Raw genomic sequence first — 15,134 nt, 5'->3', positions numbered from 1 at the left:
CACCCAGCTAAGCTACTCCCTGATTCTCAGTATTATATGAGATAATAAATGCTTATTACTTTAAGCTGCTAAGTTTTGGGGTGATTTGTTACACATCAATAGATAACTGTGCACCTGACATTACCTTTTTTTTTTTTTAAATCAACCCAGCCAGAGAAGATTCTAAGCCATTTTTCTTCTCTACTGAGAGCATACCTCAACTGGAAATTGTTACTCAGTTTGATACACTCAGGTATCAAAATTGTATTCTGGATTAAAAACAATGTGACACATTTGTCACATACATACCATTATTATGAATGGAGGACATTAGGAAAATATATTCTTTGAAATAATAAAATGCCTTTATTCAAACACTATTAATTTAGAATTTTTGTTATTTGGCAGGAACCAGAATGAAATTTGCCTTTTCATTATCTTTAAATAAAGTATTTTTAAGCAAATTAAGGTTTCCTTCCCACCAAGTCCTTCAAAGACCTGATCAATGCTGCTGGGAGCCTATGTGACACCCCAATGTGTTAGATGTTCTTTAGAACTATTATGGGTATAATATTCCAAAATTACTCAGTACAAACCAGTTAATAAAACATATTCTGTTACTTGCCATGGCAAATGGAAGTTGAATAAAGTGCTTTTCTCTTGGAACTCTTGTTAATACATAATTATTTCTTTTTGACTAGCTTATGAATAAATGATTACTATTTCATTATTATTATGCTGTAATTGGTGACCTCTGTACGTAGGCCTATATCAAAATTCAGTGGGTTAATTCAGCTTCCCATGAAATAAATGTAGCAGTAACACAGGTGTGGTAAAATGTAGAACTTTCTCTCTGTCTTGAGCAACAGATGTTTGAGCTAAGAAGAACATCTGTAGCATCTCAAGTAGTCTGTTGGGTTTAGGTAATGAATTCATCACTGGCTTTGTGTGCTGGACTTAGTGACAACTGATTGGACAAACCCTGAGACTCTGACTAATCTACTGCCAACATGAAGTAAAACTGTGGGAATGAGCAGATCTGTGCCATAAGGAGCCTTCTCCACTGACATTCACGGAAGCCATACAGCATATTGCATACCAGTGCTATCTATACAGTCTTATAGTCATGTCTTTATATATGTATGTTAAATATTTGTAAATATAGAGAAAACTGAAGCTTAAAATCTTTTTTGCAAGCATTCATGGAATAATTCAGGAAATCCAGATATTATGTACAAATGATAGGATCTTCAGTATAATTGATTTTCCTAGTAAGCAAGAGCTATATTTTGGGTTCTGGGGTGTCTGGGGAACAGATCTCAAATCTGAAATCCACACTGTTTTGAAAACATGTCAATATATCATTTGTGTGCAGATTGTTTTTCTTTAAACGTGCTATAGAAGAGGAAAACAACTCTCTTATAATTATTAATTTTGTGTTTGGTGAGTTTATTTCTAAAATCTTTTTTTTGGCATATCTATTTGAATTGACTCTTCTTTAAAGAATATTAAAAGAAAATATCATTGGGAATTTTGATTATTAGATTCCAGGTTACCAAAGTCTCATATAATACCTTTTATTATCCTCATAGGTTTTAAATTCATACCCCATCTCCAAAAGTCATTATGAATGACTAATTTATTCTTTTATGTCTATCAGATCTGTATAGCTTTTTAAAAAAATTTAGTCCTTATCATTAATAAGATCCTTTTCTAGAATACAAATACAATATAATCTTATTGATAGATATTTCTAGTTGTTTTTGTTGAAACCTATTTCCCAAAGAGCCCTTTTTTATATATCATTTTACTCAAAAAAAATTACTACACATTGGGATGACTATTTTTTAGAGAAAATTAGAAAAAAGAAAAAAAAAGAACCGACTTTAAAAAATTTTTGAAGTTAAATATATCTATTATTGACTAATTCTGTTCCACAGGAGAGAATCAGAAGATATGAGGAATCTGAGAGGCAAGGCGGAGGGTTTGTGGGAGGAAGGGAAGGAAAAATGAAAGAAGGTGGGACTGGGGAGGGAGAAAAACCGTAAGACTCAATCTCAGGAAACAAACTGAAGGTTGCTGGGGGGTGGGGGAAGAGGAGGGATAGAGTGGCTGGGTTATGGACATTGGGGAGGGTATGTGCTATGGTGAGTGCTGTGAATTGTGTAAGACTGATGATTCACAGACCTGTACCCCTGAAACAAATAACACATTATATGTTAATTTAAAAAAAAGGGATAATCAGAAGAATAAAAATACCTTAATACTATTGAAGCTTTGGTCATTGACTCCATACCTTGTTTGATTTTTCCAAACTAATGAATTTTCCTTTTTAATACATAAATCAAAAATTATATACATATATAATACATATACAAAATATATATACAAAAATTATAACTATATGCTTTATAAATGTTTAATGTTAATTATATCTCAAACTAGCTAGATATTTTCTTTTTGCCAAAAATAGAATTAATGTTACCCTTATTATAATAAATTACATATTTTTAATTAGCTTTGACTGGGCTCTCTTGCATTAGTCTTAAAGATAATATAGCAGGTGCCATTTTAAAAGAAATAACAATTTATGATTACAGTAGTCTTTAATAACCTGTTGCTCTTTTTGAAAATTACCATATTTTTTTAGAACATAGATGTGATACATTTTGAAAATAGAACCTCATTTTGATGATTTTGTATTTTTCTTTTCAAAGTTTCAGAACACCCAATGATGCCCACTCCTTTGGGTTGTTATAAGATTTATAAACACTGTCTATAAAATGCTTAGCACAGGGGGGCCTGGGTGGCTCAGTCAGTTAAATATCTGACTCTGGATTTCTGCTCCGGTCATGATCTCAGGTGTTAGGATCAAACCTTGCATCAGTCTCTGCACTCAGTGTGGAGTCTCTTCCTCTCTATCTCTCTATTCTCTCTCAAAATAAATAAAGTCTTTTTAAAAAATAAATAAATAAAATGCTTGGCACTTCTGCCATACAGTCAGCCCTCAAAAATATTAGCCATTAGCAATAGAATCTGCTAGTGCCAAACTGTGACAAAATTAATTATTTTAAATGCATCCATACTCTTCATTATTGTTCAGACATTGGCCAAATACCTCATCAGGCTAGCACTGAGCATACTGATGATTTTAACTCCATTTGATTTATTCTTAGGAAAATGTCAACCCTTTCCCTCATGCTTATATCTACTTTAATTTCTATCTTCTGTTTTTTGGAAATCTTTATTTCCACTTTTTCCTCAGATTCCTACTGACAAAGCTTTGTGCAGTGTGCAAATAATAATATTCTGTGTTTCATTTCAAAAGGCTGCTCAGGGATATTTGTGCCGGTACTGGGCAAGCCTTTTGGATTGAAGTAGTGCTAGGACAGATGTCCTATAGACAGACTCTGAGTGTCTCTGCAGGGATGTTACCAATAGTTAGGAACCTGTAATCTCATTATGCCTACACAAAAATGAAAATTTTACCACTTGCTCCATAAATCATTATCTTGTGTCACAAGGCTCAAATATTAAGTCTATAAATCCTTCATAAACAACTTAAAATTCATTTCTTTTTATTTTCTCCAGAGAAATGGAAAGTACTCTCTGAGCTATAACCTGATACCTTCTATTAAATCAGCTCTACTGAATGCACCCTGTGTGTAGGAAGTGAGGAATTTACCTTCAGATTTCTCTCACTGGGACACCACTTCCATTTTAGCTTCACTCAAGACAGGAAACCAGCTAGTATGAAAAATGTGTGTTTCCTGGGCATTTTAACCTTCAGCAAAGCACATAAAAATTACAATTTTATCAAGCTAGTCACAAAAGAGGAGAAAAGAAGAGAAAGAAGCACAAAGCACAAAGCTGCACATTACTACCTGGAAACACAATATTGACTAAAACAATCTCATTAATGGAGAACAGATCAGCAAATTATTAAGGAGAAGTGATATCATTGGGGATGTCATTGTCGTCTATGATTTTTGTAATTAAAATTTCCTGAGCTATAAAATAGAGAAGTTGATGAATATCAGAGTTTTGCTCTCTATTCTCATTTAATTATCCTATTGGGAAATTTTGTGTGTGTTTAGTCTTATTTATGCCTAGAATTTAAAAAAAGTATGTGTACACACACACACAGACACACACAGAAACACATACACACAAACATATATATTATAAGAAAGTATAATTTTGGACTTACAACTAGTTTAATTCTTATTTATATTGTTGCTTACAATCCATTCTTCTGCTCTTTCTCCTTAAATACCCAGCTTTGATGTCTTAACTACACATTAACTACCACTCCTGATCCCAGGTGACCTCACTACCTCTCCTACCCATGCAAATTAGTTTTCTTTGTTCCTTTGAAGTTCTCACCTGCATGCTCACTGTCACTGTGTCCACAACTACTCCTATTATTTTCTTGCGGATTTCAATATCCAAAAAGATGACTCTTCTAGCTCTTGAACTCACCCCCTCCAATGATCTCTACTCTACCACAATCATTCACTGGTCTTCACACAGTCATTTTCATCATCGATTCTATGTCTCCTTCAGAATCTCAGAATCTCGACATCCTGCTCTCAACCACCACTGAATAGCCTTCCAGAGCATCCCATTTCCTCAATTCTAACAATTTTCATAGTCCACTGAGATCAACTAAGTGATTGTACCTTCTTTTCCTTATCTTTCATGAAATTCACGTCCTGACACTCCTCCCAGAAGAGATTTAAGAGTTCTCCCTCCCAGCCATCAGCATCTGCTGAAGTTTTAATAAACAACCAGCACCAACTTGTAAAGTATGTGAATGAGACATCTTAGAAGGATTATCTACAACAGTTGAAAAATCCTATGTGAAGCTGCAAACATCAGAGATTTACCATTCTTGTTGGTCCCCACCCAACTTTCAGATTCCTGAGGAAAGTAAATGACTGTTGTATTTTAAGCCAATGTTTTAGAGTGACTTGTTGTATAATAATACATAACTATGGCATGTGGCTGTAAGGACAAAATCTCAATAATATAATTGCCATAATTTCTTATAAACTCTGTGATCCTTAGGGAGCCAATTAATCTCTTCAAATATCACTTTTACTGTCTGTGAAAAAAAAAAGATAATTATAATCCCTACCTCTTAATATTATTTGACAGTTAAAATATTGTATTTAAAGCTCTTAGATTAGTTAGCTCGTAATAATTTCTCATTAATTTCTGGCCATTATTATTATTTTGTTTAATAAATATTTTCCCCTACTATAATATCTTCTGTTTCCATTTTTTCTCTGAATCCTGTATGCCCTTCTCTCTTCTCTTTCCAGATTATATATAAAATATTATATTATATTATAATTACATTAATATATTTTAAAGCTTTTGAGGGGAGCCTTTCCATCCTTTTGTTCCTAATTCACCTTTTCTCTCCCATTGTACTGTACTGTTTTCCTCATTTCTGCCTTTCTTTCTCTTTTATTGTCCCTAGGCCAAATTTGTTTTCAAAAGCTGCAGAGTGGTAATAACGCATGAATTTAATAATTCATGAAAGATATTAAATTGTTACAAATCACACAAAATTCAATAGAGAGATGTGCAATTGTCTTCATTTCTAGTGAGAAAATTAATAATTAAATGTGTATATAAATTAGCTGTTAACCACTTATATTACAGAAAGTTAACTAATGTAATTCATTTTTTTTAAAGATTTTATTTATTTATTTGACAGACAGAGATCACAAGTAGGCAGAGAAGCAGGCAGAGAGAGAGGAGGAAGCAGGCCCCTCACTGAGCAGAGAGCCCAATGCAGGGCTTGATCCCAGAACCCCGGGATCATGACCTGAGCTGAAGGCAGAGGCTTTAACCCACTGAGCCACCCAGGTGCCCCTAATGTAATTCATTTTAACAAATTCATAAGGAGTACAAGGTAAGAGTGACTTTAATATTTTTAAAAAAATAAATACTTCTGTACTGCTTCAAGTTAGCACTGAAATGAAAAGCAGACATCCTGACAGAGAGAAAGGAAAAGCAAAAACCTAAATGTTTCTTGACATGGATAACCAAAATTTTGAATAAGAAAAAGTCCAGGAGCTCCTGGGTGACTCAGTCCAGTGAAAGGCTTTCTTCTGCTCCATGGTCCTGGGAATCACCTGGGGTGGGGCTCCCTGCTCAGCAGGGAGTCTTTTTTTCCCTCTCCTCCTGCCCCTTCCCTTCCAGGCTCCAACTCCCATGATGCTCACACCCTCTCTCAAATAAACAAAGTCTTAAAAAATAAATAAATAAACAAAAAGATAAGAATAGAAAGTCTAAAACTTATTAGCACTAACAGCAGAAAATCTGAAACTCACTAAAATCACATCTAAAATGAAATTGTAGTGGGGTTCCTGGGTGGCTCAGTGGGTTAAAGCCTCTGCCTCCGGCTCAGGTCATGATCCCAGGGTCCTGGGACTGAGCCCCTCATCCGGCTCTTTGCTCGGCAGGGAGCCTGCTTCCCTTTCTCTCTCTCTGCCTGCCTCTCTGCCTACTTGTGATCTCTGTCAAATAAATAAATAAAATCTTCAAAAAAAAAAAAAAAGAGGCTAAGGGTTCCCAATTATGGCTAATACACGGCTTTTAAAATGAAATTGCATGATATTATTTAATTTTTACCTAGTAAGAATATGTAGAATAGTTTTTTTGTTTTTGTTTTTAAATATTTACCAGTTTTCCTTCTAAATGCCAGGGGGTTTGCATTCGTTATCTCACTTACTCTTTGTAGTAGTAGTGGTTTTATCCTCTTTTTTTTTGTAGCAGACAATACAGAAAGAGATTAAGTGGCCTCCCCAATGTAAAACACCTAGTGGGAAGCCCAACAAGAACTTTGCTTAAGAACTGTCTCACTCCAAATTATGTCCTCTTTTCACCACAGTACAGGCTTTACAGGCCAAAGACAGAATGTTCTCCTTCTGATAATGCCCTGAAGTTTTGAAAATGAAAGTAATCAAGAACTACCTCCACAGCATTTTAGCAAAGTGGGATTTGTTCTCAGAGCCAAAGATTAGTTGAATAAGGATATGAAATACTCCCTTGTACTTTAAATGACTTAGAAACAATGTCATTACGTATTGTACCATAATTTTAATCAGGTAGTTTCATCAATGTTAAGTAATCAAAAATCAAAACTTTTATGGATTAATACTTGAATTCAAAGTGTTTTCCTAGTTTATCTAACAGACTTCAAGATGACTTTTGTTCTTTATGAGCATTTTACACTTTGTTTTACTTGTAAAATTTTTAAAAAATGTGTCAATAGCACAAATGAAAATAAGAACAATTTAGTTGAAACATACATTTGATATACAGACACATATCTTAGAAATACCACATTTTTCCAAAACAGATCAATGCAATGAGACAATAAATTTTTCTTTGCGGGTGATGTTATCAAAATCTACAACTTGGTCAAATCTACTAAAGCACTTGGATGTTGCAAGTTAATTTGCAAGAGAAACTAGGATTATATAAAAGGAAAGGCTGACTGGATTTTGGAGAACACATAAATATTCAGAAATTTTAGGAAAAGGCAGAAGGATTTTTCTCAGCAGAGAAGCTATGAGGCTTAAACATTAACCCTAAATACAGAAAATTGTGGCATTTTTAAAATGTTTTTAATGAACCAAAACATGGGTTTTAAGACCACTGGTCTCTCTCTCTCTCTCACACACACACAAATTTAAAGATAGGTCAGTGAAGTGCATTCTGGGGACAGCCACTGGGTGTTTTTGTTTGTTTATTTTGTTTTGACATTTAAAGGTAGAAAATTATAATACATTCAGCTCTTGGTATCTTGGAAACAAGAAGCAGTAAAAATCACCTTAGCAAGAAAACATTTAAAGAAATGCAGAACTGACCAGTGTCAGCTGGCTGTGTAGGAGTCAACTCATAGCAAACATTGGGATGCCAAGCCATTTATTCCTCTCATGTGAAGCAGCAGGACCATGTGAACATGCCTCCTGTAGCAGAGGCAAATACACCGCCAAGTTTTTTGATGGTTGTTTTATGAATTCAGATTCCACTTCCCTTTTCTCTGCACTGAAGTTTAACATTTTTCCTTTTCCTTTAGTTTACCCAGTGACTGGAGAAGAATTGTGTTTCCCCCCCTGTAGTTAGACACATAACAAAACTTGCTCAGAGTTCGCGTGGGGAGCAGATATTAAGCACTTCTGAACCGTCCTCAGGGACAGATCCTGTTAAATTTTTGCTCCTCCATGAAGAGAAGTGATAGCTTTCTGTGAGTGATCATCACACTAAACCATCTAAACCATTTTGCCTATTCAAACAGTTAAGCAGAATTAACTGCAGGGAGAGATGAAGCCCTTCTTCAGGTTAAAAGGAATGGGAGAATCTTGCCTGTGGAGCCTCAGGAAGGTAAACACCTGGTATCTACTTTGTTATTCCCACAGAATTACAACACCATTCACTCATTTTTGTTTTCCACATCATCAAGTTCTAAATCTCGGTTTGTTGTACGCTTTGTGTGTATTCCTTCTTCTGCCATTCCCAAACAACTCTCTGTTTCAGGTCATCATTATTTCATATTTAAATTACAGATAAAGCCTCCTAGCTAAACAGCTAGCCTCCTTTCTCTCTTCGCATGATCCCATGTCATACCTTCCTGTCATTAGAATCTCTTAATCAATCCATCGATCAAACAATAAAAATCAATCACATTACTTTTCTAGTCCAGAATCTCAGTAATTGCAATTAATTTTATTTATGAATTTTGTAATTCATTTTAAACTGCACAATATGAAATGATCCAAATGGCTCAAACATGTCATCTCTCCCTGCTCTGTTAATTAGCCTTTTGCATGGTTAGTTGTTTATTTTCTCTCACTTGCACGGGGTTAGATTATTCCCTCCTCTAACTCTTCCTTCTCCTCATTCTTTCTTTCCATCACTACCATCTTCATATGAAATATCTTCTACTATCTTCTCAGCTAACATTACTAAATCATTCTGTAATACTTGAAAGGATTATTTGACATCTTGATAGGATTACTAGTGGGTTGCCAGAAATTAACCTATGGATATTTCATGCACTCACACCATTTATCTCCAAGATTTAATGCATGATTTTTTAATTTATTAAATGATCCCATAGTTGTTTCTTAGTATTAAATAAAATGCCACACAGATGGAGCTAATTAGTATTATGTAATATAAATTATATAAGTAAGTACTTTATTGTGAAAGACTAAGATAAGATGACACAAGCTGTTAATTGTGAACATACACCACTGCAGCTGAATTTATGGTAATGACTTCATACTGTTCCCTGCGACAAGGGGCATGTTTGAAGTTTTGGCAAGAAAATCCCAAACCACCACTCATCTGCTGTTAATTACTCATTGTGCGATGGGCATTATATGCTAGGTAATTGTAAGAAAACATCAATGTCATCTTCCCTGATGTCATTATGTTCACATACTAAACACCCAGTACTGTTAAAGAAATTATAAGAAGTGATTCCTTGATTTAAAGCATATTTTATCATTAATGACGTTGTAGATAATTTCTTATGAGTAACACATAAGCTCCATATATGTGTTTATCTGTAAGTGCATATCATACACACACACACTCATACACACACACACACAAACACACACACACATATATATGTATAGTATGAAAACTATAAAAAAATGAAAATGTTTTTCAGGGTAGACAGTAGTAGAAGAAATTATTCTTCTATTGAATTATTGGTTTAATATAAATAAATGGGTCTATTAATGAAGACCCAAAATACTGTAGGACATGTCTGTCCATATTTAACATAAATTTGCAACATAGACAACAATAAAGAAAATGAAAATATGTATACTGAGAATACATTAAGTTTTATTAACGAAAACAAGTCCTCAAATGCAGTTTGGGAAATAATGTAATAGTATTATAAATTAATAGTGGCATTCCATGCCATCTGACTAGTGAAAGTAACATTTTTCTCAAAAACTTCAGAATATTTTGGTAAATTTATTTATGACAAGTGTTGAGATTTTTATTATTATTATTATTATTATTATTATGTCCAGTTAGCCAGCATATAGTACATCGTCAGTTTTTCATGCAGTGTTCAATGATTCATTAGTTTCATGTGACACCCAGTTACTGCATCCCCCTAATCCCCTCTCTTCTGTAACTCTCAGATTGTTTCCTAGAGTATTGAGTTTTTGTTGTTATTGTTTGTTTGTTTGTTTGTTTGTTTTTCCCCCTAGCTTTTGATTTTGAATCTTAGGTGACCTTACCCAGAGATAAATGTCAACGCCCTAATTTCTATAGAAGGCACTTGGTTTCTTTGTGTATTTTTAAAACAAAGCAAGTAATATGTTGAGGTAATTCTTAATCACAAATTTAATGTTCTTATCCTTTTAAAGTAAATCAGTAATTTTTAAGGAGTATTTTTTTATGAGCAATGAACTTGGCAAGGTCAGAGAAGTAAGTATGTGATAGACAGCTCTTTCTGTCAAAGAAGTTTACTTGGGAAAATGACAGAAAAATAAAATTGTACACTTTAAAGAAAATCCCAACATAGTAGTTGAAGAGAGTAGTTGAAGACATTTTGGAATCCAGGCAATCAGAAACTCTTCACTGAACCTCTCTCATGTGCCAGACCCTGGAATAAGTCCTGGCATATGATGATGGTAAGCTAGTGAGATGGGAGCAGATAATATGGTGCAGATGTGATAGCAAGTGATTTTACTAATGAAAATTGTTACAGCAATTCTAAGGAAATATCACTAAGGAAGTGATAAAAATTGAGCTGAGTTTTGAAGAATGGATAGAATTTAAATCTGTAGAAAGGAGAAGAACCTCCCATGCATGTAGAATATAGTGAACAGTTACTCCTTGGGAGGAACTCTGATGCAGGGAAGTCCATGGGTTGTTTTTTTTGGGGGGGGAGTAGGAGTTTGGCTGTAGTGAAGTTTTTGGGGAAGGACTGAGATAGAAAAAGTTAGAAAGATAGAAAAGTTGACTGAGACCTGATTGTGAGGCCCTTTCAGTGCTGGGCTGAAAGAAGCTGAATTTAGGAGATTGTTACTGAAGGGTTTCGTGTCTTGTACTATTCAACCACATGCAATTACCAGTGCTTCGACCTCTCTGTGAGCTTGATGTTTCTCCCATTAACATGCCAGCAACGCAGAAGACGCTGGAAGATAACTGAAGGAGTTTGAATGGCAGAGTTGTAAAAGGAGTGGCATACTTTATTGATACATATTTTTCTAAGCTGATAAATTATGGGGAATGAAAGGAAAAATCTGCCTGAATTTGGAAGGCTTTCTGGAGAGATTTGGTTACTTTTAAAAAAGTGAAATTAAAAAATATTTATGAGCTAGACATTGGGCTTTTAGCATGTTTAAGTTGTGCTGTGTACATAGGTATCTCCAACAAAATGGAATGTCAACTTCCTAATGTCTGTAGAAGACACTTGGTTTCCATAGAAGGCACTTGGTCTGTCTACATGTACATATATGTGGGTATATGTACTTAATAACTATAAATTAGAAAATTGACACTCAACATTGAATTCATAGTTTTCAGTTCCTGTTTAAAAAACAGTTGTAAAAACAAAAGTGTATCTCAACAGTCCATTTTTCAAAATACATTGTTTGGTTTTCTTTTTTTAAAACTTAATGAAAAGGTTAATAAGCTGTGTATTATTTTGTAGGATATGCTTCTGTTACTCACTGTTTTGTTGATGTATTTATCCATGTGATTGCATGTTGCTGCAAAGCACTCATTTTCAATGCAGTATAATATTCCAGAGTGTATGTATACTATTGCCAGGTTTTTTTTTTTTTTTTTGCTGTTAAAAGCCATGCTGCTGTGAACATTTTTTTTTTTTAGATTTTATTTTTATTTATTTCTCAGAGAGAGAGCGCACAGGCAGGCAGAGTGGCAGGCAGAGGCAGAGGGAGAAGCAGGCTTCCTGCCGAGCAAGGAGCCCAATGTCGGACTTGATCCAGGACACTGGGATCATGACCCGAGCTGAAGGCAGCCACTTAACTGACTGAGCCACCCAGACTTCCCTGAACATTTTTCTTTACACACATTCCTGTGCAAGAGTTTCTCTTGGGTATTTAACTATAAATGGATAAGTTGTAGATTAAGTAAATCTCATGAATTAAAACAAGTTACTTATGACTTTCAGAATTAGAAATTAAAACCCTGTGTGGTTTTAGCACAGTTCTGGTAAATTTTGAGGAGTGGAATTAATATAAGACAAGGAAGGGGAAGGAGGGCTTATTGGGACATCAGGGTAGAGTTCTGACCTTAGTGTTATATGGAGTGTGGAGTGTGCATGTGTGTATGTGTGTGTAACTTAACAATAATCTTTTGCTATGAGTTAAAGAGACATAGACAACTTATAGAAAGTCAAAAGAGTGCATTAAATTAGGTCTACCAGAAAGGCCATTCAGGCATGGGATGCCAGTTCCATGATGTAATCCACGCCCACCCTTCATTTGTCACAGGATGCAACTGCTGATGGTACTGTTGGGAAGGCTTCCCTACCCCAGCCATCAAGTCCACATTTCAGGTGAGAAGAGAAAAGCCAAATGGCAGAGAAGACAACCCCAATTGGGACATTGTCTTATGTTTCTAGAAACCCCACCCAGTAACTTTGACTTTTACCTCATTGACCAGTAATGAATCATTTGGCTGCCCCATTCTTCTAAAAAGTATAATAACCTATTTTATTGTGCTGACCATATTGCCACACAAATCTTTGGGGATTCTGTAAGGAAAAGGGAATGGATATTGATAAAGCAATCAACAGTGTGCCCCAAGATATAAGAAGGGTGTGAGATAACAGACACTGATTTTCTTATAATCAGATTACTTCTGTGTCTAGAATAATGGAAAGATAAAATTTTAGATGTAGAAATGAAACTTAGAATCCAGAAGTCCAAATTTTCTTTTTTAAAATGAAAAGATACCTAGAGAAGGTAAATGACTTTCTTAGGTTCTTAAAGTTATTAGTGACTGATCTCTTGAGCCTACATTTCTTGACTCTCAGGAAAGTTTATTTCTGTATCTCCAGGTGTTTCTTTTCTATCTAAAGCACCACACAGGTAGGGTTGCCACAGGGATGGATGGCTTTGAAGTTACAAAGTAGTGGAAGATTTTAAGAAGGGGAAGATTTCTGGTTCTGTGAAAAATGCTGCTGCTATTTTGATAGAGATTGTATTAAATCTGAAGATTGCTTTGAGTAATAGGAAAATTTTAACAATATTGGTTCTCCTAATCCATGAGCATGGAATATCTTTCTATTTATTTGTATCATCTTCAATTTCTTTCATAAATGTTTTATAGTTTTCAGAATATAGGTCTTTTACCTCTTTGGTTAAGTTTATTCCTACATATTTTATCCTTTGGTACAATTGTAAATGGGACTATTAATTTCTCTTTCTTTTACTTCACTATTAGTGTATAGAAAAGCAACAGATTTCTGTACACTAATTTTGTATTCTGTGACTTTACTGAATTCATTTATCAATTCTAATAGTTTTGGGGGGAGTCTTACAAGGTTTTCTATACATAGTATCATGTCATCAGCAAATAGTGAAGATCTTACTGCTTCCTTACCAATGGATGCCTTTTAATTTCTCTTTCTTGCCTGATTGCTGTGGCTAGGACTTCCAGTACTATTTTGAATAACAGTGGTGAGAGTGGACATTCTTATCTTGTTCCAAATCTTAGAGGGAAAGCTCCCAGTTTTTCACCATTAAGTATGTTCACTCTAAGTGTTTTGTGGCCTTTATTATTTTGAGATATGTTCCCTCTAAACCTACTTTGTTGAGAGTTTTTACCGTGAGTGGATGTGGTACTTTGTCAAATGCTTTTTCTACATCTATTGAAATGCTCGTATGGTTTTTATCCTTTGGCTTCTTAATGTGATATATCACATCAAGTGATTTGTGAATGTCGAATCACCCTTGTATCCCTGGAATAAGTCTCTGTTGATCGTGTTGGATGATTTTTTTCATGTATTTTTGGATTCAGTTTGCTAATGCTTTGTTGTGGATTTCTGCATCTATGTTCATCAGAGATATTGGCCTGTAGTTCTCTTTTTTTGTGGTGTCATTATCTGGTTTTTCTATCAGGGCAATACTGGTGTCATAATTTATCCTTCCTCTTCTATTTTTTGGAATAGTTTGAGAAGAATTGGTATTTACTTTTCTTCAAATGTTTAGTAGAATCCAAGCTAGTACAGCCATTGTGTAAAACAGTATGGAGATTCCTCAAAAAATTAAAAATAGAATTACCATTTGATCAAATAATTCCACTACTGTTTGCCCAAAGAAAATGAAAACAGTACTTCAAAAAGATATGTACATCCCTATGTTTATTGCAGCATTATTTACAATAGCCAATATATGGAAGCAACCAAAATGTTCATCCTTAGATAAATGGATAAAAAAGAAATATAGTGTAATATTTCTCAGCTACAAAAAGGATGAAATTTTGCCATTGCAACAACATGGATAGATCTAGAGGATATAATGCTAAGTGAAATAAGTCAGAGAAAGACAACGATTTCACTCGTATGCAGAATTTAAGAAAAAAACAAAGGAAAAAGACAAAGAATAGACTCTTAAATATAGAAAACAAACTGGTAGCTCCAAGAGGGAAGGTGAGTGGGGGGATGGGTGAATTAGGTGAAGGAGATAAAGAGTACACTTAGCATAATGAGAACTGAATAATATATAGAGTTGTTGAATCTTTATATTGTACACCTGAAACTTACATTACACTGTTGGTTAATTATACTTGAATAAATTTTAATAATTTAAAGAAATCAAAAGAGGATTGTTTACCAGGTTGTGGATGGGATATGGGTAACCACAAGGGATAGCAGGGTGCCTAGGTATAGTTATCACAGAACAGTTACCAACACCGAAAGTCAGAAAAGGGGGTCGTATAGACAGGGCTGCATTGATAAGAGTAGTTACTTTTAACAAAAAACATAGCCAACTCACTCTCTTCAAAGTGGAAGCTCAAATACTGACTACATTCTCCTTCTTCCCTTGCATCTGTGTCAGATGATTGAATCCAGCTGGAAGTCAGAGGCAAGGGATCCTATTAACTGTATTCTACAAGGGTCAGTTTCC

The 15,134-nt window shown here is 34.6% G+C and overlaps 1 protein-coding gene across 1 annotated transcript in view; it reads left to right on the top strand.

Annotated features, from left to right (window-relative positions):
- HCN1 (hyperpolarization activated cyclic nucleotide gated potassium channel 1) overlaps positions 1-15,134 on the top strand; it is a 416,455-nt gene that overhangs the window by 242,988 nt on the left and 158,333 nt on the right. The gene's annotated exons all lie outside the window — the stretch shown is intronic.

This window comes from Lutra lutra, chromosome 5, assembly GCF_902655055.1.
Source record: "Lutra lutra chromosome 5, mLutLut1.2, whole genome shotgun sequence".
NCBI lineage: Eukaryota > Metazoa > Chordata > Mammalia > Carnivora > Mustelidae > Lutra > Lutra lutra.
This window is presented reverse-complemented; position numbering and strand designations above follow the sequence as displayed.